The sequence below is a fragment of the Pipistrellus hanaki genome (genome assembly GCF_964339955.1).
Source record: "Pipistrellus hanaki genome assembly, chromosome: 16".
NCBI lineage: Eukaryota > Metazoa > Chordata > Mammalia > Chiroptera > Vespertilionidae > Pipistrellus > Pipistrellus hanaki.
The window spans coordinates 45,443,450-45,469,315 of NC_140518.1; the positions used below are offsets into that span (position 1 = coordinate 45,443,450).

Sequence of the window (25,866 nt, forward strand, 5' to 3'; positions counted from 1 at the left end):
ACGTGTTGGGGATCCTGAAGCTAAAACACACCTTCCATGATGCTCCAACTCAACAGTGCCCACCTGACCTCCCACCTACAGGAGTGTACTGGTTATTGAACAGAGCATTTGGGGGTCCCAGTGGGGGCAACCCCCTTAGGTTCCAGGATGTGAGCACATTCTAACTTAAAACAGTTTCTCTGTGTTTTCAGGGTCTATGAGCATAGTAAACTGAATTGTTAACAGAAAAGTAGCAGGGCCCTTCTGGGGTTGGCCCAGGCAGGGTGAAGGGCAGGGGGAGGGGCAGGACTAGAAGGTGGAATTGGAGTGTCTGAAGATGCAGATGAGGAAGTGCTTGACGTGGGAGGGCCACTTGTCTGCCAGCTGGAGGAAAAGTCACGTCATTCCACTCCACGCCATCAATGAGGACCCACTGCCAGGTCTCCTCTTGGTTCTTAGCTGAGCAGACCAGACGGCCAATGCTCTGGATGTACTGGCTTCTGGACTCCAAGTCCTTGCCCTTGTCTTTCTTGGGCAAAAACATCACCTTATTTTCCTTTTCCTTGGTGAGCACATTATGGGAGGGCCTGTATCCTCGCCACTGCTGGGCAGCCTGCTGACCTGGAGAGACCGGAAGGTACACTGGAGTGTGTTTTTGGTGGTAGGCTGGTCTTCGTTTTCCTCATTTCTCTTCCTGTTTATGGGCTGGGCTGTCATTCAGTAATCCACCTGCAGCTCCATCAGCTCAGCACTGACACCCTGGTTGGAGAAATGTAGGCCTCCACTCACTGATGAGGAGGAGGTGAGGTTGTGTGGGGTCTCCCTGACCATGGACAAAAGAACTTTGGAGCATGAGGGGTCCACATCATCTGTGTCTCCTAACATGGCTGAAATTGGTTCCCCTCTTCCAACTTTCACTGCTCCTACAAAGGGGATGAATTTCTGTGAGGCCAACTTGCACAGGCTCTTCAGTTTAGAGATGAGCATGGTCTCTGTGATGGGCAGCTGGTGGACACAGTTGGCCCCTGTGATGTACTCTGTGATTCTCGACACAATGTTCTGCACAGCACTCTGGGCCTCCAGATTGTTGAACATGTCCCACCAGTCCAGGTTATGGAAGAGGTTTTGTACCTGTAATCCACAGAGCCCAGGTAGCTGGCCACAGAATGGGAATGCAGCAGGATGACCAGGAAGTTCATGTAGCCCAGCCAGACAGCTGCTCCACAAAGACCTGCAGCTGAAGTAGTGCTGAGCCCCCACCACCACAATCTTCACTGGCATTGGGACCTCAATATTGCAGTGGCAGTATCTTTGTATTCAGGAGATGATGAAGCTGAAGGCCTCCTGGACATCCACCATGGAGCAGGTGCGTACGATGGGCAGCGTGTGCTGCTGCAGGATGTCCAACAGGAACTGCCCCTGCCTGTCAGAGGTACTGATGAGGATGATGTTCTCGGGCAGACAGTCATTGGAGATGAGGGTGTGGTTCGGTTGATTGTACAATGTCTTCCTGGAGATCTGCAGGTTGCTCTGTAAAATTGGGCAGCGCTCCTTGATCAGGTTGTTGGATGACTCATTCAGAAACCTGCTCTAACCCCAGCAGGTGGGCTGCTTTCCCTTGGAGTTGCTGGAGGGAAGGACTAGAGACTCGGTCTCGGGGGTGCTCCTGCTGAGTGGCAGCTTCTTAGTGAGCATGTCCTGGGCCAAGATCTCCGCCTCCGGGATATCCTCAGGGTGTGCCAGCTGCTACCCAGAGTTGGACATGCTGTGGGCCACTATCACTTGACAGGCTTTCAAAGTATGACCTGGGCTTGGGTTTGGGGATGCCTAAGACTCTGTCATTCTCCTCCATATCTGGGCCACTTGATAGGCTTTCAGAGTATGTCATGAGCTCAGGCTACTGTAGCTTGGGTTTACCAGCCTGTAAAACAGAAGAGCCAGGTCCTTGTCCATGTTGGGAACTTGCTCCTCAGGGTCCTGCTCTGAGTCCAGGACTCCCTCAGTCATTTGGAACCTGTGCAGACATGCTGCGACTTTCTGCTGATAGTTCTGTTGCTTTCTGGAACTTCTTCTTCCTATCAGCTTCTCCAGGTCCAAGTCATCCTCGTCCAGATCATGCCTGTGAGAAGCATTGTAGCTGACCTCCATTTCAGAGAAGACGATCTCAGTGTCTCCCAAGCAGAAGTTGTCTGTGGACTCTGCCTTGGTGTTGGCCGGCAGGCACTGTCCAGGTGGTTGACGGGCTGGTTCAATAGGGAGAAGATTCAGGTCTTGTCCACCTTGGTGGCAGGGGTAATGTAGGCCATCAAGTATGAGACACTGCCACTGAACAGTTTGCCACCAGAGCCCTGGATTTTTACAGGCATTTCGGCCAGCAAAGGAGGTTCATTCTGCCTCCAGGCACTGTGTATGCTCTTCATCTCAGCCTGCTAGCTGGAGTGTGTCAGGCCTTCAAAGTATTGGCTGGTCTTGGTCTTGGTGTTGCTGAGGATGCTACCATTGTCCCCCATGTCTGGGCCACTGTCACTGGGATTCTCAAAGTTGTCATACAGAAGGTCCAGGTCCTCCTCCACATTGGGGACATGCTCTGTAGAGTTCTGATCTGAGTCTAGGACCTCTTCTGACAGGTTGTACATGGAAAGCAGCTCAATGACTTTCTGCTTCAAGTTACCTTGCATGCATCGCTGTTCCTTCTTGGGCAATCTCATGTCAAAGTCATTTTCTTCTAGGTCCTGTCTGGGTGTTGCATTGTAGCTGGCCTCCAGCTCAGAGAAGCTCTCAGATTTCCCCTTTTTTGTTTTATTTCTTTTTAGGAATTTGTGGACTTGGCCTTGGGACTGGGATTCATGGTGCCATCTTCATAGTTGATGAGCTGACTGGACAGGGAGGAGATCCAGATCTCAGTCACCCTGATGGAGGACTCCTGGATGTTGCTGCTGAGGCTCAGCATCTGGCCACCCTCCAGGGGTCGCTGCATCACTTCAGCCATGTGGATGGCACCTGTGACCAGTGTCTTGTAGCCCAGGATGATTTGGTTGTTATTGCACTTCCTCTGTAGCTTGTTGCCTTCTCTCTTGAGGAAGTGGGGGTACTCCAGGGAGAAGGTCAATGCCAGGTCAGTCTCCACTTGACCATTAATGGGCAGCACAGTTTTGTGGGATCTCAAAATGCCCTTGGAGCCCTGCATCTGCACTGCTATCACCATAGAGATGAGCTCTTCTCCAGCTCTTTCAAGACCACCAGCCTCTTTAAAGTCAGGCTACACAATCTGGGCACACAACTGGGCTGGAGCAGTCCACCTCCCAGGTAGAAAAGAGGTCCATGGACACTGGAGTATTGAGCACGGTGGGCAATCGGGCCAGGCCTGCAAGTGATGAGGAAGCTGCAGCTGCTTGCAGCATACAGGTACTTGATGATTTCTCCCCCTGTGGTCAGGCAGAGGAGGGACAGACAGGCTAGGATGCTTATTCCCCTCAGTCTAACACTAGACATTTTCTATTCCTAAATGGCATTACTGCTTTAATACTGTTGCTTTTGTTCCTGGTGGTAAATGTTATACTAGATGCAAAATAATAAACCTTAAGACAAGCAGCAAAAGGACTGTTCATGGGAGCTCAAAATTTAAAATTGATATAGAGTACATTTTAACAAGAACATAAGGATCTCATGGCCTCCCATTCATCTGCCTTTTTATTTTGAATACAAATTCCACCTTGAATGCCATTTAAGTTTATAGTTTTGCTTCATCTCCAATGGCCCATTGTTTAGCAAGACAAAACACTCACTCTCATCATCAATGCATAATTTGTATTGATTTATGAACAAAAGGAGAATGTGTGGATTAAAAGGAGCCACATGCTAACCTGACTAGCTCAAGGAAGTCCTGTGTGGAGGTCTTGCAAATTCAGAGACCTTAAGTAACTACAAAGGATGGTCTGAAATTAAAACACTAACTAAAAGGCGCTCATGGTGGGTAGTCATGTCGTAGTCTGGCATCTTCCCTGACAAAGGTCAATCTTCACCTTAACTGAGCCCGTGTACTGCCTTTTTGCATCTATGATAACATACCTTTGGATTATCAAAGAAATTTTCTTTATTTTGGACAACTGAAGCACAGGCACCACTCTGTGCTCTATGGAGATCACAAATCGCTTCATTGTTATTGAGTGTATTGTTGACTTGAAATTATCCTACATCCACTTATGGAAAAGATTTATGTGCCTATCATTTTACCATTTATCCAATCACAGAAGTTTCCACACTTTGTTTTCTCATCTCTCCCTTATCTATCACACATGGATTTCATAAGTCTGCTCTTTGCTTGTAATTTATAACATAAGGTGCAAAATTGTCATTCTTCTGTGCATTCTCTCAACCCATTGAGATTTTGCTTGCCTACATTATCCACACTTTGGTTCAAATAAACACATAAAACCTTTTCACAGCTTTGAAAGTTTTTCCCATTGATAAGAGAAAAGATTCTTGGCAGGGAAAGTAGAATTGGAGGTGAGGAATATGAAACACATTAATATCTTAGGTCATTTTTTTAACAGAGGACAGACAGCACATGCTTTGTTAACAGTGTCACCCATGTGATTTCTGACAAAACATCCCAATGTAAGATGAGAACAAAGAGGCTTTTCCTGGGGTGGAGGGTTTGGATATTAGGACATGTGGTATGTTCAGGGTGCCACCATTGTCATGGCCACTAAAGGGGATAAGGCCCAGATCCCACAGCAATGAAGACATGGATTGCAGTGATAATCAGTCCCTGTTCTGGTACAATGTGCAGCCCCAGGGTGGGGGCCCAGCTCCTGACCTGGAAGACATAGGGACCCAGTTTCCTTTGAAAACTGGATGTTAGGAGGGATCTCAGGGGAGTAGCAGGGTGCCTTCTGGAACCTGGTTCACATTGACTCCCTGGGGTTTTGGAGTTTGGGTCAACTGGACACCTACATTTACCCTGAGGTCATGCTGCATCCTTGTGGATATACCAGGTATCCGTGCCTCCTGCAGGGGCATGGAGTTGAGGACCCCACCTGTCATCTCTGGTCTGTTCTCCTGTGTAGAGCTCTGTAAAGACAGTTTCCAGTCACCAGGGGAAAGCTTCAGAGTTCTGTTTTTGTAAGTTCTCTGTCCCTGTGACCCTCCACTCCAAACATGCACATATTGTGATCTGCTGAGACCTCCACTGGTGAAGAAAATGCGTGACAGCTTAAGGGCCTAGGGTTCCCATTGGCACAAATAAGAGACCCCCTCTGGAAGCCTATCTCCAACTATCTGCCCTGCCCTGCCTTGCCCTGGGGCGTGATCACAGGAGGACCTCTAAGTTACCTGCTGGCCCAAAAGCTGTTCCTGCTCTGAGGTTCTTCCTTCAGGTCCCTTTTCCCTCCAAATAAAGGGAAAGAGGTGTGGGCTGCACAGGGATGGCCAACAGAGGAAGCTGGCCTAGCTTGAATAGGTCTGACCCAGGCCACCTTCTGTTACCTGAGAGAATCTTCTTGAACATGGCCAGAGATGTCGGGCACAAGTGTTGAACCATCTACAGAGTCTGGAATGACTCTCACTTCAGGGTCACTGGGAACCAGAGCCCCAATAACTGGGAACACAACAAGAGAACATCTTGAACTCCCAGCTGTCTCTTGCCAAGTGAGTGGCAGTTGGGCTGTTGCTAGAAAGTGGGTGCCTGGTTACAGGGATTCCAAGTTCTATTAGGAAGTGACCTCACTTGCTGGGATTGCCTCTCCTGACTCCTCTCACCTAATAACAGCTAGAGACAGTGCTGTGGGCTGATGATTGCTCACCCACTTTCTCCATGGAATACCAAGAGTGTACACAGTAACACCAACATACCCCTCTCCACAGCTCCTAGAAGGTCTGGCTGCAGCCAGGATCCCAGATTTGAGGGGAGAAAACTGGGCTCAATTTCAACCCCTCATTCCTACCTGTTCTTTATCCTGAATAAGTCATTGTATCTGTCAGGACCTGTCTCTTTCCTGGCTGCACAATGGATTATTGAAGCATGTGCTTCTTAAAGATGTTCAGGCTCATGTGGGGTAGTAGCTACTATCAAGTAGAAGGAGGACTGTCACAGGCAGAAGTGCCTCCAACCTCCTTTAACTTCCTATTGTCATCTCCTCAGTGTCTGCTGTTCCTCTAATTTCACCCAATTTGATCTAGCACGATCACGTGTGTGTGTGTGTGTGTGTGTGTGTGTGTGTGTGTGTGTGTGTGTTAGGTTGTATTGTGTTAACAAAGTCCTAAATCTCATTGGTTTGCCATAGCAAAGATTAATTTCAGAACCGCATGATTTCAATTATCTGATGAATCTAAAAATAGTTCCTATTTTTTGGATTGTTCATTTTTTTTTCTTCTTGTAAGGATGAGTGTAAGGACTTCCAAGCTCTTTATATGTCAGAATGGAAACCAGAAGTTGACGTTTTATTTGATAATGGTCTATAGTGAACATGAAGTCTAGTTCCCTCTTTCTAACAGCTGCCAATTTCCATATGCATCTGGTTCAAGGGACTGTGGTTCAGGGCCCCAGAGTGGAGGTATCATCACATTTAACTGGTCTGGCCACAGTGATAATGGTTGTATGTGGACATGTGACTTCAGTGAGTTTAGTAACATTCTTTTTATTTGTGACAAAAACAAAAATTCTGTTTTCATATGTCTCTTGGCCTTATGAAAACATGCTCACTGACACTAATCATCTGAGAGATGCAAAGCAAACAACAATGAGGCCCCTAGCCATTTTGGCTCAGTGGATATAGTGTGGACCTGCAGATTGAAATGTCTTGGGTTCAATTCTGGTATGAGCACATGCCAAGGTTGTGGGCTCAATCCTCAATAGGAGGTGTGCAGGAGACAGGCAAACAATGATTCTCTCATCATTGATGTTTTCATCCCTCTTTTCCTTACTTCCTCTCTGAAATCAATAAAAATACATTTTTTAAACAAAAAACACAATGAGGTACCACCTCACACCTGTCAGAAGGGCTATCATCAACAAATCAACAAAGAACAAATGTTGGTAGGATGTGAAGTAAAAGGAACCCTGGTGCACTGCTATTGGGAACGCAGAATGGTGCAGTCACTGTGGAATACAGTATGGAATTTTCTCAAAAAATTAAAAATAGAACTTCCATTTGACCCAGTAATTCCTCTTCTAGGGACATATCCCAAGAAGTCAGATACACTAATCAGAAAAACATATATATATATGCACAATAGCTAAGATTTGGAGATGTCCTAAGTTCCCATTAGCAGATGAGTGGACTGAAAAATTGTGGTACATCTACACAATGGAATTCTATGCTGCTGTAAAAAAGAAAGAACTCTTACCACTCACAACAGCTTGGATGGACATGGAGAGCATTATGCTAAGCAAAATAAGCCTGTCAGAGAAAGATATTTATAACATGACCTTACTCATTTGTGCAAGGTAATGAACAACATAAACTGATGAACAAAAATAGATCCATTGATAAGATCAAAGATGGCTGCCGAGAGCAAGGCAGGCTGCAAGATAGTGTGTGAGTGAGAGAATGAAAGGAGAGTGTTTGGACATACAGGGAATGTCTATTTGTGAGTGAGGGACAGATATATTTCCAGGGACTTTTGGGGACTGCCAGACCAGGCTCCCCAGACCTGGCAGACTCCACTGCTACTGAAATCTCTGCCAGAGCAACCAGCTCTGTCTCAGAGGCCATCTTGAAGGGGAGAGTAGCTGTGATTGGAAGCCCAACCTTACCTTCATTCGGGAAGAATCAGATACCTCCCAGGACCCTACAACCACAATACACATGGAACAGCTGTGAACCCACAAAACAGTGCGAATACACAGACTTGGATGAGTTCTGCACCTTCTCATGGAAAGGTCAGATTTCACCCAGAAAAAGGTGAGGTCTGCCATCCAGGCTGAAGGGAGAAACATGTGCAGCAGGACCTACAGATTCAGAGGAAGTTTGCACCACACCAAATCCATGGATGTTGGGACCAGCATAGTCCAAGAATGTGGAAGGAGGTCCACAGGACTGCTGAGAGAAGGGAACTCTAGAAATAAACCCATAGCTGGGATGGGCACAAAAAGGCAACCTGAAGCTTTACCAGTAAACTAGCTTTGCTGTGTCAGGGAGAAAAGACATGCACAGAGAAATGAGCAGTCATGCACTGTGCTGGGATGAAAAAGTCGAGAGTTTGAGCACTTACTCTGGATCTTTTTTCTCCTTAAATCTATGCTTTTGATTACTAAGCCCAGTACATAGGATCACCCAATAAAAAACATTTTCAGAGACTGCAGGGGAAGTTGTTTTTGTGGAACCTGGGGATCAGAGGAGGGAAAACCAATCAGAAAGCCAGTGTCGGGGCAGTCCATACCCTCAAACCAATATTAAGTGCAGAAGGGAAAACACATTCTAAATACTGGGTAGTCAGGACTTATATCCCTGTATGTCAACACAGCAACATTGCTACCAAGGGGATGAATCACAAACTGACTCTTGTGTAAATACAACCACAGGCAGGCTGAATAACAGAGAAATACTGCTTGCTTGAAAACAAGACTGTGGCTTATTACACAGAGGAGTTGTGGAACACAGGGAACTTCAATACTGTCCTGACTACCTAATAGGAACAGATTTCCCAAAAAGAACAGTTGAGGAAGTGAATTATCTTCACTACTGCCCATTTTTATTTTTTATCTTTTACTTTAAAAAAATATTTTTTTCATTATTTTCTCACTTGATTTACCTTTCTAATTATTATATATTTTTATTTTTAATTACTATTATTACTACTATTATTTTATCTTTTTAAAGTTTCATTTTATTTTCCTTTTATTTTATTTTGGGATTAATGTTCTACATCCTATTTTCATTTTTCTTTTAGCATCATTTTACTCTATCTCAACTTTACCTTTATGCCAACACTGTCTTCCTCACTTTTTCCCTTTTGTTGTCTCTTTTTCTTACCTTCTCCCTGCTTTATATTTTCCATATTCCTTCTTTTTTACCCCATTAAAAATTCATCCTACTTATATACATAACTTCCTGCTCCAATTCCATGCATGCTTCTCTCTTCTCTTTCTTCACTATCCAATTTTTTTTCTTTCCCCCTTTTTTGTTTGTATTTCGTTGTTGTTGTTTTATGTTTTGTTTTGTTTTGCATTTCTTTCTCTCTTTTCTATTGTTGTTGTTAGTTTGACTCTTAATTAAATTGGGGTTTTTTATTTGTGTGATTGTTTCCCCTTTATTTTTTTCCTTCTGTTTTTTTCACTCCTCACTTGTTATTAGTTGTTGTTTGTAGTTTGCATTCATATCTTAGTGTTAGTTGTTTGCATGTTTTTGGATTGCTCTATTGTTGTTCTATTGGAGTTTTCTCCCCATAAAATAATTTTCCCCTCCTTTTTTTATTCTCTTTTTTCATCTCTATTTTTTCCCTTTTCTCAATATCATTTTTGCACTCTTTTATTTTTATCCCTGAATGCTCTTTTCTTTGGTGGTCACCTTTATTTAGGTATATTAGTATCATAAATACATTTGTGTTCAATACCTTGTGTATCATGCCTTGTTTTGTTGTATTTTGTACCTTTAAGTCAACTCAGGATAGAGAGCTATATAACCAGACACCCAGAGAGGAGACATCATGAGGAGACAAACAAACAGCCCACATACAAAAGAAATGGAAGTATCACCAGAAAAGAAAGTAAATAAAATGAAGTCAAGCAATATGTCAGAGAAAGAATTCAGAGAAATAGTCATAAGGTCGCTGAAAAGGTTGAAAAACAAATTTGACGATATTTATAAGAACCAAAGGAAATGAAGAACTAAGAAGAAATAAAAAATGACATCACTGTAATAAAGAACTCAATAGAAAGCATCAACATTAGACTAAAAGAAACAGAGGACCACATTAGTGAGCTAGAAGATCAGGTATCAAAGATTACCCAAGCAGAGCAGTATCTAGGAAAAAAGCTAAAAAAGCAAGAAGAGCTGAAACTGGTTTGGCTCAGTGGATAGAGCATCAGCCTGTGGACTGAGAGGTCCCGGGTTCAATTCCGGTCAAGGGCATGTATGTTGGTTGCAGGCACATCTCCAGTGGGGGGGTGTGTAGGAGGCAGCTGGTCGATGGTTCTCTCTCATGGATGTTTCTAGCTCTCAATCCTTCTCCCTTCCTCTCTGTGGAAAATAAATTTAAAAACAAAACAAAAACAAGAGGAGATCCTAAGGGAACTCTGGGACAACATGAAATGAAACATCTATATAGTAGGGGTGCAAGAAGGAGAGGAAACTGAGGAGAGAATAGAAAACCTATCTGAAACAATAATGACAGAAAACTTTCCCGATATAGGAAAGAAAAAATTCACACAAGTCCAAAAAGCTCACAGAGTCCCAAATAAAATGAACCCCAAAAGACCAATGCCAACACACATTATAATTAAATTGGAAAACACCAATGACAAAGTAATCTTAAAAGTGGCCAGAGAGTTACCTACAAAGGATCTCCCATCAGACTGGTGACTGATTTCTCAACAGAAACACATCGGGCCAGAAGGGAATAAAATGAAATATACAAAGTCATGCAAAGGAAGGGTCTGAATCCAAGAATACTGTACCCAGCAATGCTATCAATCAAAATTGAGGGTGAAATTAGGAGCTTCACATACAAAAAAGGACTAAAGGAGTTTATCACCACCAAACCAGAAATGCAAAAATGCTAAAAGGTCTGCTGTAAAAAGAAGAAATAGGAAGCGAAGAAGGAACAGAGATATAAACAATAAATATGGAGACAAACAAGTACCTATAAATAATATCTTTAAATGTAAATGGATTAAATGCCCCAATCAAAAGACATAGGGTAGCTGAATAGATGAGAAAACATGACCTAATGCCCTAGTGGGTTTGGCTCAGTGGATAGAGTGTTGGCCTGCAGGCTGAAAAGTCCTAGGTTTGATTATAGTGAAGGGCACATGCCTGGGTTATGGTCTCCATCCCCACTGTGGGGCATGCAGAAGACAGCTGATAAATGATTCTCTCCATTGATGTTTCTATCTCTCCCTCTCCCTTCCTCTCTGAAATCAATAAAAATGAATTTTTAAAAAAGAAAGAAAATATGGCCCATATATCTGCCATCTATAGGAAATACACCTCATTAAAAAGGATTCACACAAACTGATGGTGAAGTGATGAGAAAAGGTATTTCAAGGAAATGGAAATGAAAAATACTTATGTCTGACAGACAAATTAGATCTCAAAGTGAAGGACATAATGAGATAAGGAAGGTCACTCCATAACACTAAAGGGTACAATCCAACAAGAAGATATAACTCTGGTAAATATATACACACCCAACAGAGGAGTACCCAAAGTGATATCCACCACTTCTGGAGGATATCAAGAGAGAAATTCACAATAATACAGTCACAGTAGGTGCACCTTTAATACCCCACTCACATCACTGGACAAATCCTCTAAAGAAAAAATCAGCAAAGAAATATCAATCCTAAATTACACACTAGATCAGATGGATTTGACATCTTCAGAATATTTCACCCCAAAGCCACAAAATATACATTCTTCTCTAGTGAACAAGGGCCATTTTCAAAGATAGACCATTTGTTGGGACACAGGCAAAGTCTATTCAAATTTAAGAAAATAGAAATCATACCACTCATCTTCTCAGATCACAATGGCATAAAATTAGAAATCAACTACAATAAAAACAATTTAAAAAGCAAACACCAAGAGGCTAATTCGCATGCTGTTATACAATGACTGGGTTACTAGAGAAAACAAAGAAAAAATTTAAAATACATCATGCCAACAAACAATAATGAAAACACAACAATCCAAAATCTAAGGAACACAGTGAAAGCAGTCTTGAGAGGGAATTTCAACAATGGTAATAAATTACCTAATCCTACAACCCAAAGAGTTAGAAAGAAAGCAACAAGAAAAGCCCAGTGTAAGCAGAAGGAAGGAAATAATTAAGATCAGAGTAGAGATAAATGAAGTAGAGAGGAAAAAATACTTAAGATCAACCAAGAGCTGGTTATTTGAAATAATAAACAAGATTGATGAACCTCAAGCCAGGCTCACCAAGAAGCCAAGAGAGAGGGCCCATATAAACAAAATCAGAAATGAAACAGGCAAAATAACAACCAATGCCACAGAAATTCAAACAGTTATGAAAAAATAATATGAACAACTCTGTTTCATCAAAATGGACACTCTAGATGAAATTGAAATATTCCTAGAAAAATACAGGTTCCCAAAACTCAACCAAGAAGAATAAAAAAACCTGAATGGGCCAATAACTACTGAAGAAATTAAAACAGTGATTAAAAAATCTTAAAGCAAATCAAAGCCCTGGTCCCTATGGCTTTACAAAAGTTATACCATGCATTCAAAGAAGAACTAAAAACTATCCTCCTCAGACTATTCCAAAAAAATTCAAGAGGAAGGCACACTTCCAAGCTCTTTCTATGAAGCCAGCATTACCCTCATCCCCAAACCAGATAAAGATATCACAAAAAAAGAGAAGTACATGTCAATATCCTTGATGAACATAGATCCTAAAATCCTCAACAAAATCCTAGCAAATCAGATTCAGCAAAACATTAGAAATATCATACACCATGACCAAGTGGGATTTATACTGGGGGGATTAAATTGGGGAGTTTATTGGGGAGGCTGACCCACTGGGCCCTATGGGACACGTAGCACACAAAGCCACTCTATCAACACAGGGAAGCAGCCAAAATGCAGGGACAAAGAAACAGGTCACAAATGAAAGAAATGGAGGAAAGCAAACTTCTAGATATAGAGTTCAAAACCACAATTATAAGGTTTTTCAAGAATTTTCTAGAAACCAATGATACATTTAATGAGTCCCTGGAGGATATGAAAAAGGACCAACTGGAAATTAAGCATACACTGAGTGAAATAAAGAATAATATACAGATATCCAACAGAAGACTAGAGGATCCCAAGAATCAAGTCAAAGATTTGAAATTCGAAAAAGCAAAAAACACACAACCAGTAAAGCAAAAAGAAAAAATAATCCAAAAATATGAAGGTAGTCTAAGAAGCCTCAAGCAATGGTCCCAGGTGGCATCAGGCGCAGCCCGTCAGGCCTGCCCGGTCCCCAATGGCAGCCTGGACCCCGCAGGTGGCATTACGCACTGTCCTCAAGGCCTGCCTGACCCCAATGGCTGCCTGCACCCCACGGGGGCGGCGTTAGGCACTATCCGCCAGGTGTGCCTGGTTACCTATGGCTGCCTGCCAGTCCTGCCGGGTCCCTGATGGTGGCCTGGACCCTGCAGAAAGCATTAGGAGCTTCTCACATGGCCTGCCTATCCCTGATGGCTGCCTTGACCCCACTGGCAGTGTCTGGTGCTGGCCCCCATCCCCACTCCACCCCCACCTGCCCTGTTACCATTGGTGGCCTTAAGCCAACGAGGGCCATCAGGAACTGTTCTCCTGGCCTAGCCAACCCCTATGGTTGCCTGAACTCCATGGCTGCATCAGTTGCAGCCTGCCTCTACTGCATATGCAAATTTACCCTCCATCTTTGATGGATTAATTTGCATATCACTCCTGATTGGCTGAGGGCATATTAAAGGTAAGATCAATTAGCAAGCATTTTTCTCTTTTATTAGTGTAGACTAGAGGCCCGGTGCACAATATTTGTACATGGGAGGTGTGTCCCTGAGCCTAGTCTGCACCCTCTCCAATAGGAGACCCTTTGAGGGTTGTCCAACTGCCTGTTTAGGCCCTATCCCAGTGGGTCAGGCCTCACGAGGAACAGGCATCAACGAGCAATCGGCCATCCCTCTCACAAACCACAACTGCTGGCTCCCAACTACTCACCTGCCTGCCTTCCTGATTGCCCCTAACCGCTTCTGCCTGCCAACCTGATCACCCCATAACCACTCCCCTGCCAGCCTGTTTGTCCCTAACTACTCTCCCCTGCAGGCCTGGTTGCCCTCAACTTCCTTCCTCTGCCAGCTTGGTCACCCTAAACTGCCCTCCCCTGAAGGCTTAATCGCCCCCAACTGCCCTCCCTTGCAGGCCTGGTCCCTCCCAACTGCCTTCCCCTGCTGGCCATCTTGTGATGGCCATCTTGTGTCCACATGGGGGCAGGATCTTTGACCAGATGGGGGCAGCCCTCTTGTGTGTTGGAGTAATGGCCAATCTGCATATTATGCTTTTATTAGATAGGATAGAGGCCTGGTGCATGGGTGGGGCCAACTGGTTTGCCCTGAAGGATGTCTCAGATCAGGATGGGGTCTCCCTTGGGATGTGGGGAGGCCTGGGCAAGGAGCCTGTAGTGGTTTGCAGGCTGGCCATGCCCCCTGGTGACCCAAGCAGAGGCTCTGGTATCTGGGGTTTATTTATCTTCTATAATTGAAACTTTGTAGTTTGGAGCAGAGCCAAGCCTACTGCTTTCTCCATGGCGGCAACCATTTCTGTTGGAATTTATGTATCTTCTATAATTGAAACTTTGTAGCCTTAAGCTGAGGCCTGGGTAGAACAGGGCTTATGGAAAGCTTGGCTTCCTCCATTGCCAGGGGCAACCCTAGCCTCCTGCCCTTTCCAGCTCCATGGCTGCCGCCATTTCTGTTGGGATTTATGTATCTTCTCTCATTGAAACTTCGTAGCCTTGAGTGGAGGCCTAGGCTGGCAAGGGCAGGTGGAAAGCTTGGCTTCCTCCATTGCCGGGGAAATCCAAGCCTCCCTCCTACTCTCTGTGGCCATAGCCATCTTGGTTGGGTTCATTTGCATATTTGCTCCTGATTGGCTAGTGGGCATGGATTGTGGGTATAGTGGAGTGATTGTTAATTTGCATATCACTCTTTTATTAGATAGGATGTGTTCATCTATGTGTTGTGTATGGTGAATTTTCAGCCTCCAGAAGGTAATACTAGGATATATCTTTTATTGGCCTTAAAAGATTAAATACTTATATAAATTAAGGATAATTCTGCAGTCTCAACAACATTTTTAATATTAAAAATGTTTGTAAGTATGAGTTATTTAGAGTTATTATCACATATATGTGTTTACTTCCCTTGGATTTACAAAAAGTCCATGGAATAGTCTTTTGTGTACTTATATTTGACAATCTTCCCAAAGTTCTCATTTTAAGATATTTTACAACAAAAGATAACAATGGGCCTTGGAATACCTCAAGGATTTATTCTCTCTCATTATTAAAGGAACATTTTTAAACTAAATTAGGCATACTTAATATACTTGAAATTACATGGGAAACTTTGCCAAATTAAAAAATAAAAATAATTGCACTATTTGTGTACACATATATTTATTTTACTTTTTCACATTTATTTATTAAAATAGATCTTCTAAAAATTTCAACCTGCCCTAGGAAGGAACATACAGAGAGAGTCAAAGAAAAGTTCAAATAGGAAACTCTCAGGTGTATCAGTGGTCTTGGAGTCAGGAATAATGGGTCAGCCAATAGGGATGGTTCCCTGTGAGGGTGTCTGGCAGTGGGACTCCAGATATTTGTGGCACAAACATTGGAAGTTTATGAATTATTCCCAATGCTCAATATAAGAAGCTATGGACAATGTTTTAAAATCTTATATATTATTTGTTCTTATAATATTGAAATTGTGTGTATTGAATCTGAATATATATATATATGTTTTTATATTATTCTGTCATTTATAGTAATTATTATTTTCCAAAAATTATTGCCTTGAAATATTATAGTTTACAAAAAAACAAAGTTTTTTATCAATTGCATTACAACCAAAACTGTAACCATGCCACTTTGTTTTGTAATTCACAGGTAGTTATTGTTTTACACTACTGCATTTTCAAATATGTTACATCTTTAGAGAAATCCATGAAAAGAACTATGGCTTACTCTAAATTATAGGTTTCTAAGCAGGTCATATCTTTGAACTGAATGAAGATGTAAAGAAATCTAGGGAATAACTGAGTACATGAAAATATTGGCAAATAATCAGGATATACAAAAAATAGATATGAGATTAAATGAAGTGAAGATGATTATTAGTTTTATGATATGTTTAAAATACTGCTGATTTTTAAATCTTTTTGTTTTCCAAATATAATGAAAACTAAAAGCAGACATCCTACATTACTATCAACTACTCACTAAGAAGGTTATAGGGACTGATAAATTAGTGACATTCATTTCACAGTACTCCCAAGAAACTAAGACTTCAAAGACCAAAACATAAAACCAGAAGTTATGTCTATTGAAATATATTAATTAAAGACTCTCTCCAACGTGTTAAAAAGTAAGTTACCTTATAAGATGCCTAACCTTAAATGAACATCTGTCTCTGATACTGGCCTCCATCTACCATAGAGACTGAGGACTTTATAAGGTTAAGAAAACGCTGACCATGGGAGTTGACAGCTATCCCAAGAAGTCAACAAGGCCTGAATGCTCACAAATTACTGCTGCTCAAAACTTATTTTTATATCTCCAAATTGTTATTGGTTAAATGTCCATCAAATTATTTTTATATTGCTATTAATATTACCCTCCTTATTACATGTGAAAAGTTGAATCTGGATATCTGCTAATTTTTCCCAACTACTGGACAAATGATATTCTGATGATCAGTTATGATAATGAAATAGTAGAGAGTCTTAATTCATCTGGCCAAACATAGCATGAGTACAAGTGACAGTAGATGAAGAAAACATATATTTATCTTAATAAACAATTATGAAAATACATGTAAAGTGTTTTTCGGTTGGCCAGGATGCTTATTCCTCTGTCTAGTACTAGACATTTTCTATTCCTAAATGGTGTTACTGCTTTAATGCTGTTGCTTTTGTTCCTGGTATGTAAATGTTATACTAGATGAAAAATAACAAAACTGAAGACATGTAGCAAAAGGACCCTGGCTCATGGTAGCTCAAAATTTAAAATTGATTCGGAATACTTTTTAACAAGGTCATATAGGATCTGATGGCTTCCCATTCACAGGCCTTTTTATTTTGAATAATAATAAAAATTTGACCTTGAATGCCATGTAAGGTTATGGTCTTGCCTCATTTCCAATGGTCCATTGTTCAGCAAGACAAAACACTAACACTCATCATCAGTGCATACTTTTTTTTTTGATTTATGAACAAAAGACTTCATAAATCTTTTGGATAAAGGGGTAACATGCTAACCTGACTAGCTCAAGAAAGTCCTGCGTGGAAGCTTTGCAAAGTCAGAGACCTTAAATAACCACAAAGAATAGAAATTAAAACACTAACTAAAGGAGTTCATGGTGGGTAGACATGACCTAGTCTGGCATCTTCTCTGACAAAGGTCAATCTTTACCTTAACTGAGCCTGTGTACTGCCTTTTTGAATCTATGATAACATATCATTGGATTATCAAAGGAATTTTCTTATTTTGAAGAACTCAAGCACGTGCACCACTCTGTGCTCTGAGGAGACCACAAATCCCCTTATTCATTGTTGATGGGTAACTATCCTGTACCCACCTATGTAAAAGATGTAAGTGTCCATCATTTTACTGTTTATCCAATCACAGAAGTTTCCTGACTTTGCTTTCTCCTCTGTTCCTAATCTATTGCCAATGGATTTCATGTTACCCTCATAAGTCTCCACTTTTGCTTGTCCTATATAATAAAAAGGTAACATGAACAGTAACCCTAAAGGCAAAATGACCAGGAATGGTCATTCACCATGATGTGCACTGACCACCAGGGGACAGATGCTCAACACAGGAGCTGACTTTTGGTATTCAGTGAGCTCCCATAGGAAGAGCTCTGCTCAGCCATAAGCCAGGCTGATGGATGCAGCTGTGAGCACAGTTGGGGTGGTGGGTGCCTTCTCCACTTCTTTGATATCTCTTGAGGTCTCCTGGATTGCCAGAGGGATGTCTGTCTGCCATCTTAGTCCTGATCCATGGATCAGGCCTAAGCTGTCAGATGGATATCCTTGGAGGGGTTCCTGACTGTGAGAGGGCACAAGCCAGGCTGAGGGACCTCCCTGGTGTGCAAGAATTTTCATGCACCATGCCTCTAGTAATGTATAAAATAAGGTACAAAATTGTCATTCTCCGGAGTATTGTCTCAGCCCATTGAGATTTTTCTCATCCCCAATTGTCCACACTTTGGCTCAAATAAACACAAAAACATTTTTCACAGCTTTGAGGGTTTTTTTCTCACATTGATAAGAGGAAATATTCTTGGGAGGAAAAGTAGAATTAGAGGTGATGAATGATGAAACACATTAATATCTTAGGTCATTTCTTAGCAGAGGACAGACAGCACATGCTTGTATTAATAGGGTCACCCATGGGATTTAGGACAAACATCCCAATGTAAGATGAGAACACAGAGGCTTTTCCTGGGGTGTAAGTGTCTTGATATTAGTACATGTGGTATGTTCAGGGTGGCACCATTGTCATGGCAACAGAAGAATATAAGGTTCAGGACCCATAACAATGAAGACATGGATCATAATGATAAGCAGAACCCATTACTGTACAATGTGCAGCCCAGAGAGGCCCCAGCTCTTGACCTGGAGGATACAGGCGCCAGATTCCTTTGGAAACTGGACACAAGGAGGGACCTCCGGGGAGCAGCAGAGTGCTTTCTGGAACCCGGGTCCCATTGACTCCCTGGTGTTACCCTGAGGCTATGCTGCATGCTTTTGGATGGTTGGAGCACCAGTACCCCCTACAGGGGTATGGAGTTGAAGGTCTCATTTGTCTGCTGGCCTCCATTCTCCTGTGTGGAGCTTTGTAAAGACAGTTCCCAGTCACCAGGGGAAATCCCCAGACACCTGATTTTGCTGTTTCTCTAACACTGTGACTCTCTACTCCACACACACACAGTGTGATCTGCTGAGACCTCCACTGGGAGGAAAAGGCATGATGGCCTGAGAGCCTAGAATTCCCATTTCCATAGATAAGAGACCCTTCTGGAAGCCCATCTCCAATTACCTGCCCTGTCCTGGTGGGTGATCACCCTAGGCCAACTAAGTTAACAATTGCCCCCAAAACTCTTCCTGCCCCAGGACTCTCCTATCAGGTCCCTCTTCCCATCACATGAAAGGGAAGGGATGTGGACTGCACAGGGATGGCCCAAAGAGGAGGCTGGCCTGGTGTGAACGGGTCTGACCCAGGCCACCTTCTGTTACCTGAGGGGATCTTCTTGAAAATGGCCCGAGATGTTGGGGATGAGTGTTGAACCATCTTCAGGGTTTGGAACCACTCTCCCTGCAGGGTCCCCAAGAACCAGAGCCCTGATAACTGGGAACACAGCAAGAGAACATCTTGAACTGTCGAAAGTCTTTAGCCAAATGAGTGGCGGTTGGGCAGTTGCTAGAATCTGGGTGCCTTGATACGGGGGTTCCAAGTTCTATTGTGAAGTGACCTCACTTGCTGGGATTGCCTCCTCTGAGTCCCCTCATCTAATAAAAACTATGCATATATTGCTGAAGCCAGTTTGGCTCAGTGGTAGAGCGTTGGTCTGCGGACTGAGAGGTCCCAGGTTCGATTCCTGTCAGGGACATGTATATTGGTTGTGGGCTCATCCCCAGTGGGGGGTGTGCAGGGGGCAGCTGATTGATGTTTCTCTCTCATCGACGTTTCTGGCTCTCTATCTCTCTCCCTTCCTCTCTGTAAAAAAATCAATAAAATATATTTTTTTTAAAAAAAGCAAAACAAAACAAAACAAAAAAAACTATGCATATAGTCCTGTGTGTTGCTGACTTCTCACCACCTTTTTCAGGGAATACCAACACTGCACACATTGACACCAACACACCCCTCTCCACAGCTCCTAGAAGGTCTGGCTGCAGCCAGAGTACCAGATTTGAGGAGACAGGGGCTCAACTCAACCCCTCATTCCTACCTCTTTGTGATCCTGGTTAAGTCATTGTACCTGTCAGGGCATGTCTCTCTCCTGCCTGCACAATGGAATATTGCAACATGTGCTTTTTAGTGATGTTCAGGCTCATGTGGGGAATAGTTATAAAGGAGGAAGTGGACAATCATGAAACAGTAGTGCCTCCATCCTTCTTTTTCTTCCTATTATCACCTCCTCTGTGTCTCCTTTTCTTCTAATTTCACCCAAAGTAATTTAATCTATCTAGTGCTCTTTCTGGATCCCAGAGAAAAGAGCCCCATTGTCCCCAGATATGGAGGAATAAGAAGGAGCTTCTCAATATGTCAGACCAATTCTGTGGGAAGTTGAAGCCTGGGCCTGCAAGGTTTGAACTCTGGACTCTAAATGTCATGGATATTGGGTAATGTCTGCCACTCTATGGACATCAGTTTCCCAATTTTCCAGTGAGGGTTAGGTTCACAACTGCATAAGCCCAACTTCAAAATAAAAGGCCCAACTCCCTCCACTCTGGGTGGCTATTGGACAGAGGTGCATGTATGTGGTTCCAACTCTGAGCTCCTTTTCAGACAAACACTGGCCAAAGGCCCATCTTACCTGCAGAATGCTCAGTATCTCCCCGATGTCATCTCCATTTCTGTGCATGATGCCACCAGCATATCCTTGAGGACACACAGCTGGGTTCATCTTGGGCTCTGTTGTGTTCAGTGTCTTGTTCATATATTTCTAAATACATATTACCCTTCTGGAAAAAGTGTGTATGGGTTCCATGAAACAAACAAAACACCACTCCCTATCCATTGAATTGGGGAAGACTTTATTAGCTAAGATATATATTTGCTTATATTCCTATAACATTCCATAGTTGGAAGGAAACATGTTTTGATTCAAAAACAGACATTGGTTAAATGTTTCTGCCATTTATACATAAGCTTTATTCTGAAGGGGAAGACAATTAGTTTGCTGTGGTTAGGAACCAATAAAGCAGCCCTAGTATCTACAGGGATCTTAGTTGCTTCTCTTTCTAAGATAATTTTAACTTCTCCCAAACTATCAGTGAGAAGGAGAAACACTAATGGATCAACCCTGTGGTTGTTTTTGCTTGTTTTCTTTTTTCTAAATCCCATTTCAGTTTCCTATGATTCTAACAATAGACAGACATCTCCACAGGAATTTTCTTGTGAACCTTAGTGTTGCATTTGCTGGCAGAACCCAGAAGCTATATTAATTGGAATAGGTAAGAATGCTCAGGGTTATGTGTTCTATCAGTTAAATGTCTTTATGTACCCATCAGGTCCTAGAGAACATGGGGACCAATTGCTGGTTCCCCACTGGCTTAGACAAGCTTTTCTCCAAAGGAAGCTAGTAGAATTCCTGTTCTCATTATTCCTTAAGTCTGTAGGGCGTAGTAGTGGAGGAGACTGAAGGGAAGGAAGAGGTAGAGAAAAGAGAAAAGGATATAGTGAGAGAGCTAGGAAGGGGTGAGAAAGGAGAATTAGCATTTATTAGCTTCAGAAGAGTTTAGAGACAGTCTCTAAAATTTCTAATTTCTTAACTTTTTAAATATTTATTTGCTCTTCTCCTTAGAATCTCTTCATTTCCAAATCAAGATAGTCTTCCCATTCACTCATTCATTCATTCATTCATTCATTCAGTGTAATGTTAGAAATGTGGGTTTTTTTTCTAATTTTTATTTCATGCCAAAAAGTTAACTTAGGCACACAAAGACAACTGCATTTTGCCCATTTTTAGGTGGATATTTTCTAGTTAAATCTTCCCATTTCTGTAAAGCACTTGCAAGTAAAAGCTTCCTATCAGGAGGATTAATGAGGGCTGGGATCTGGGAGTTCCCAGCCTTGAGGGCACAAAGTCCCTTATTAATTTGGGGTGTGTTTTCTTGTTTTGTAGGGGTGTGTGTGTGTGTGTGTGTGTGTGTGTGTGTACACACATGTGCATTTTTGGGAAGTGTTTTGTTTGTTTTTCTGTTATCTCCAGAACATGAGCAATTTTTCTAGGGTTCTTATATAATGTAGTTTGTCAAAGTATGTTGCTTATGGGTTGAGCTCCATGAGGCTTTCAGACCTCAGGTCACATTCAAACTCCTTATGTGCCTGGGTTTATCTCCCTGCTGTCTAAAAAAACCAGAGGGTTCAGCTGACCAATCTCATGGGGATTCCCCCACAAGAACCAGTCACTTTAATTACTGTTGAGCTGAAATTTCGCTATGGGGCTTCTGCATTTCATGAGGAATGACCTGACACCTCCACACAGATCCGTAGTCACCTAAGAATACCTGATATTTGGGCTGGAGGGAGGATATACCCCTTTATTTTTGGAGCTGAAAGAGTACAGTTCTAATTTATACAGCAAATTTTTTTTGTTTTGTTTTTTTTCCTCCCTCAGGCTCTAAGAAAGCAATTTTAGTTAGAAAGCCACAATTTAAAACTACCACGCACTTTTCCTCCTATCTTGTCTTAGCCTAAATTCCCTCAACCTTATCTCTACTTGGAATATTTAAAAATACAGCTCAAATAAAGTCACACCCTCTACACCAGCAAGGGAAAGTCCTGGATCTAAGAAACAACTCACCCAGGTTCACCCCATGGTTGGGAACCAGCAGCTCAATAGGCCTTTTGTTGAATTCTAGCACCAGGTCCACAGGTTGGTTCTGGGTGAGCTTCTTTAGAATCCTGACCCAGTACTCCAAGTAAAGAAAGAAACACTCAAAAGTATGAAGAATTTTTGTGAATTTATTTAAGCCCAACTGTCAACAATTGGCAGAAAGAAAATCTCAAGGGAATGAGATAATACTCTAGAATGGCAGTTTTGCACCTTATTTTATAAAATACAATCAAAACAGGACATATGTGTTGGTAACAAAATACAGTAGTCATACATTAGGGTCCCTTAGAAATCAAAGTGTGTAATCCTCTGTGGCTGGATAAACAGTAAAATTACAAAGAGGTAGTTCTTTTACATATAGCATAATTACAAGTCAACAATTAACTCAATAGCAATGAGGGAATTTGTGGTCTTTGCAGAGCATTGCCTGTGCTTTCAGGAGTCCAGGAAAAGGAAAAAAAATCTCACATTTCAAATATATGTTATTGTTGATGCCAAAAGGTAATACACAGGCTCAGTTAAGGTAAAGATTGGACTTTGTTAGAGAAGATGCCAGCTTAAGACATGATGACCCAACATAAACAGCTTTCAGTTTAAAAGTTTTAATTTCAGACCACCCTTTGTGTTAGCTTTGGGTCTTTTGTGTTTGCAAGACCACAATGCAGGCCATCTGTGAGCTAAACAGTGAGCATGTGGTCCCTTTTTGTCCACATTATTCTTGAATCAGTTGTGTCCCGTTTCTTGACACCAATCACAGAGAGCATAGGGGTCATATCTGAGCTGCAGCTCTCAATCCACTTGTCATTTCATGAACTGCTGCCAATGGAATTTCCTCTTTTGTTCCAACACAGGAAGAGAAACCACCGACCAAGAATCCCAAAAGGATCTGTATGTGCAAGCAACTGCAGCTTCCTCACTGCCCATAGGCCTGACCTGCACTTCCCCCAGGCTCCATACACCAGGACCCATGGACCTATTTGCTACCTGGGAGTTGGACTGCCTTACCCCCAGCTGCATGCCAAGGTTGTACAACCTGACTTCAATGAAGATGGTCATTTTCAAAGAACTGGAGGACCTCATCTCCATGCTGATTGCCATGAAGATATAGGGTTCCAAACTCATATTAGTGGTGATTGCCATGAAGATTCAGGGCCATAAGCACATCCTATGAGAGTGTGATGCTCCCTGCTGGACAGTTGGAGAAACCTGGGCTGGCCTCACTGGTGGACTCCCACTTCTTTAAGAAAGAGGCAACATTCTCCAGGTCCTGTTGCAGTGCTTTAAGAACCAGACACTTAGAGCTACAAGACACACCCCATGGGTGCTATCCACATGGCCAAGGTCAGGCAGCAACCCCTCAAGATGACCAGGGGCTTTGTCTCTGCAGCAGAAGCAAGGAGGTTTCTGACAAAATGCCTAAGATCTGGATCTCCTCCATGTCCAGCCAGTCCATGCATCAGGAGGACAATGCCATACAGGCCAGAAGCAAGGCTAAGTCAAGTTTTAACTACTCTGAGGGGGTATAACAGAGTTTTTTTTCATCTGAAGAGCAGGCCATTAAAAATGCCACTATGTGCAAGAGTTGGTTGAGGAGGACATTGACAAGAAGATGCCCAAGAAGCAGACACCTTTGATATTAGGAAAGACGTCCATTACCAGGCCACAAAATATCAAGAGAAAGTTGTGGCATGGATGGGTCAGATGAGGTTGTGTACTTGAGAAGGACACAGCAGAGCATGTCTCCAAGTTGGAACCACTGGAAAACCCAAGGCCCAGACATGGAGGATGGTCTCAGGCAGTGCCCTCAGCACCAAACTCAGACTGTACTTCAAAGGTGCAGCACATTCCAGCTGACAGACAAAGATGGGGAGCATCCACAGTGCCCAGAGCCAGAAGGAGCCTCTAAATCTGGCCAAAGTGCAAGAGATCACGTGGGCCCTTGGGCGTCAAACAGCCCAGCAATAGTGTTTCAGAATCGGTGGCCCATAACACCTCCAAACCTAAGGTGGCCAGGGTCTGGATCTCTTCCTTATCTACTCAGCCCATTCTGTGTGAGAACAGTGCTGTTCAGGCCGGCCCAAGGAAAAGTCCACAGATCACTACTCTAATGAGGAACATGAAAGCTTCTCCTCAGAACAGGAGACTAGTGAAGATACCACCCACAGGTAGGACCTGAACCAGGATAATTTTGAGATGGGAGAGCCCAGGAAACAGTGACTATTGACAGTCACAACAATGTCCATGACAAGGCATCCAAACTTAAATCAGAAAGTTATGGCTTGGCTAAGCAGTATCAAAATGTCATAGGAGGCCCTGGACCCAGATCAAGACCCTGCAGATTATGGCCCCAAGTGGAGGACAAGCTTCACATTCTGTCTAACATGCTGGGGGACACCAGCGACTATAGCCCAGACATGGACGATGATGCACCACCAAACCCAAGCTCAAGCCATACTTGGAAATTCTGTCACATTTCAGTTTGAAAATGGACATGGGGAGCATCCATGGTGCCCAGAGGCAGGCAGAGCTTCTGAGCCCTAGCAGCTTTCACTCAAGGCTAGAGCATCAGCTTGCCAACTAAGGGGTCCCAGGATCAATTCTGGTCAATGGCACCCACGTTGGTTATAGGCTCAATCCTCAGCCCTGGTTGGTGACACGTACAGGAGGTAACCAATCCATGTGTGTCTCTCCCTATAATGTTTCTCTCTCTTTCCTTCTCTACCTTTCCCTTATACTCTTTCAATGGAAAATGACCTCCATTGAGGGTTAACCAAATAAAGAAAAAAACAGAAAGAGCTTCCTAGTCTGGCTGAAGTGCCCGAGAAGACCAAGCCCAGGAAGCAATAGTCAAGTGACAGTGTCTCCCCACTTAGTGACCCAGAGCATGCCCATCCAGAGAGAAGCCAGCACAGCCCAAGGACAGCCCAGAGGCAGCAACCTCAGCCCTGGAAATGTTCACCAAGAAGCTGCTGCCCAATGGGCACATCACCAAGACTGAGTCTCTGATCATCCCCTCCACCAGGTCCAAGGGGAAACAGCCCATCTATGGTGGCTTTGGTAGGTACATGAAGAAGTGGCAGACACCTCATCCACAGAACAAGTGGACCAACAGCCCAGACAATGAATGCTACCCAGACTCAGGGAGCCAGCTGTACTCAGAATACCATGTACAACCAGCTAAACCACATCCTCATCTCTGATGGCCAGTTGCCTGAGAACATCATCCTGTTCAACACCTCCTACTGGCAGGAGCAGTTCCCCTCAGACATCCTGCATGGGCACACGCTGCATTGCTGTGCACCTGCTCCACGCTGACCGTCAGGCAGCCTTCGGCACCATCATATCGTGAAAACAGATACTGTAACTGCAATGACCAGTTC

General features: G+C 43.0%; 1 pseudogene across 1 annotated transcript; it reads right to left on the reverse strand.

Moving 5' to 3' along the window:
* Nucleotides 1–288: 288 nt before the first annotated feature.
* LOC311610780 (phosphofurin acidic cluster sorting protein 2-like) lies at nt 289–23,626 on the reverse strand (annotated as a pseudogene). Its single transcript has 11 exons — nt 23,492–23,626; nt 22,454–22,565; nt 20,462–20,526; nt 19,158–19,269; nt 5,467–5,578; nt 5,314–5,368; nt 4,942–5,052; nt 2,799–3,404; nt 2,429–2,715; nt 1,897–2,258; nt 289–1,530 (listed from the first exon to the last, which is right to left on the reverse strand). The product of its transcript is annotated as a phosphofurin acidic cluster sorting protein 2-like (transcript).
* Nucleotides 23,627–25,866: the final 2,240 nt, after the last annotated feature.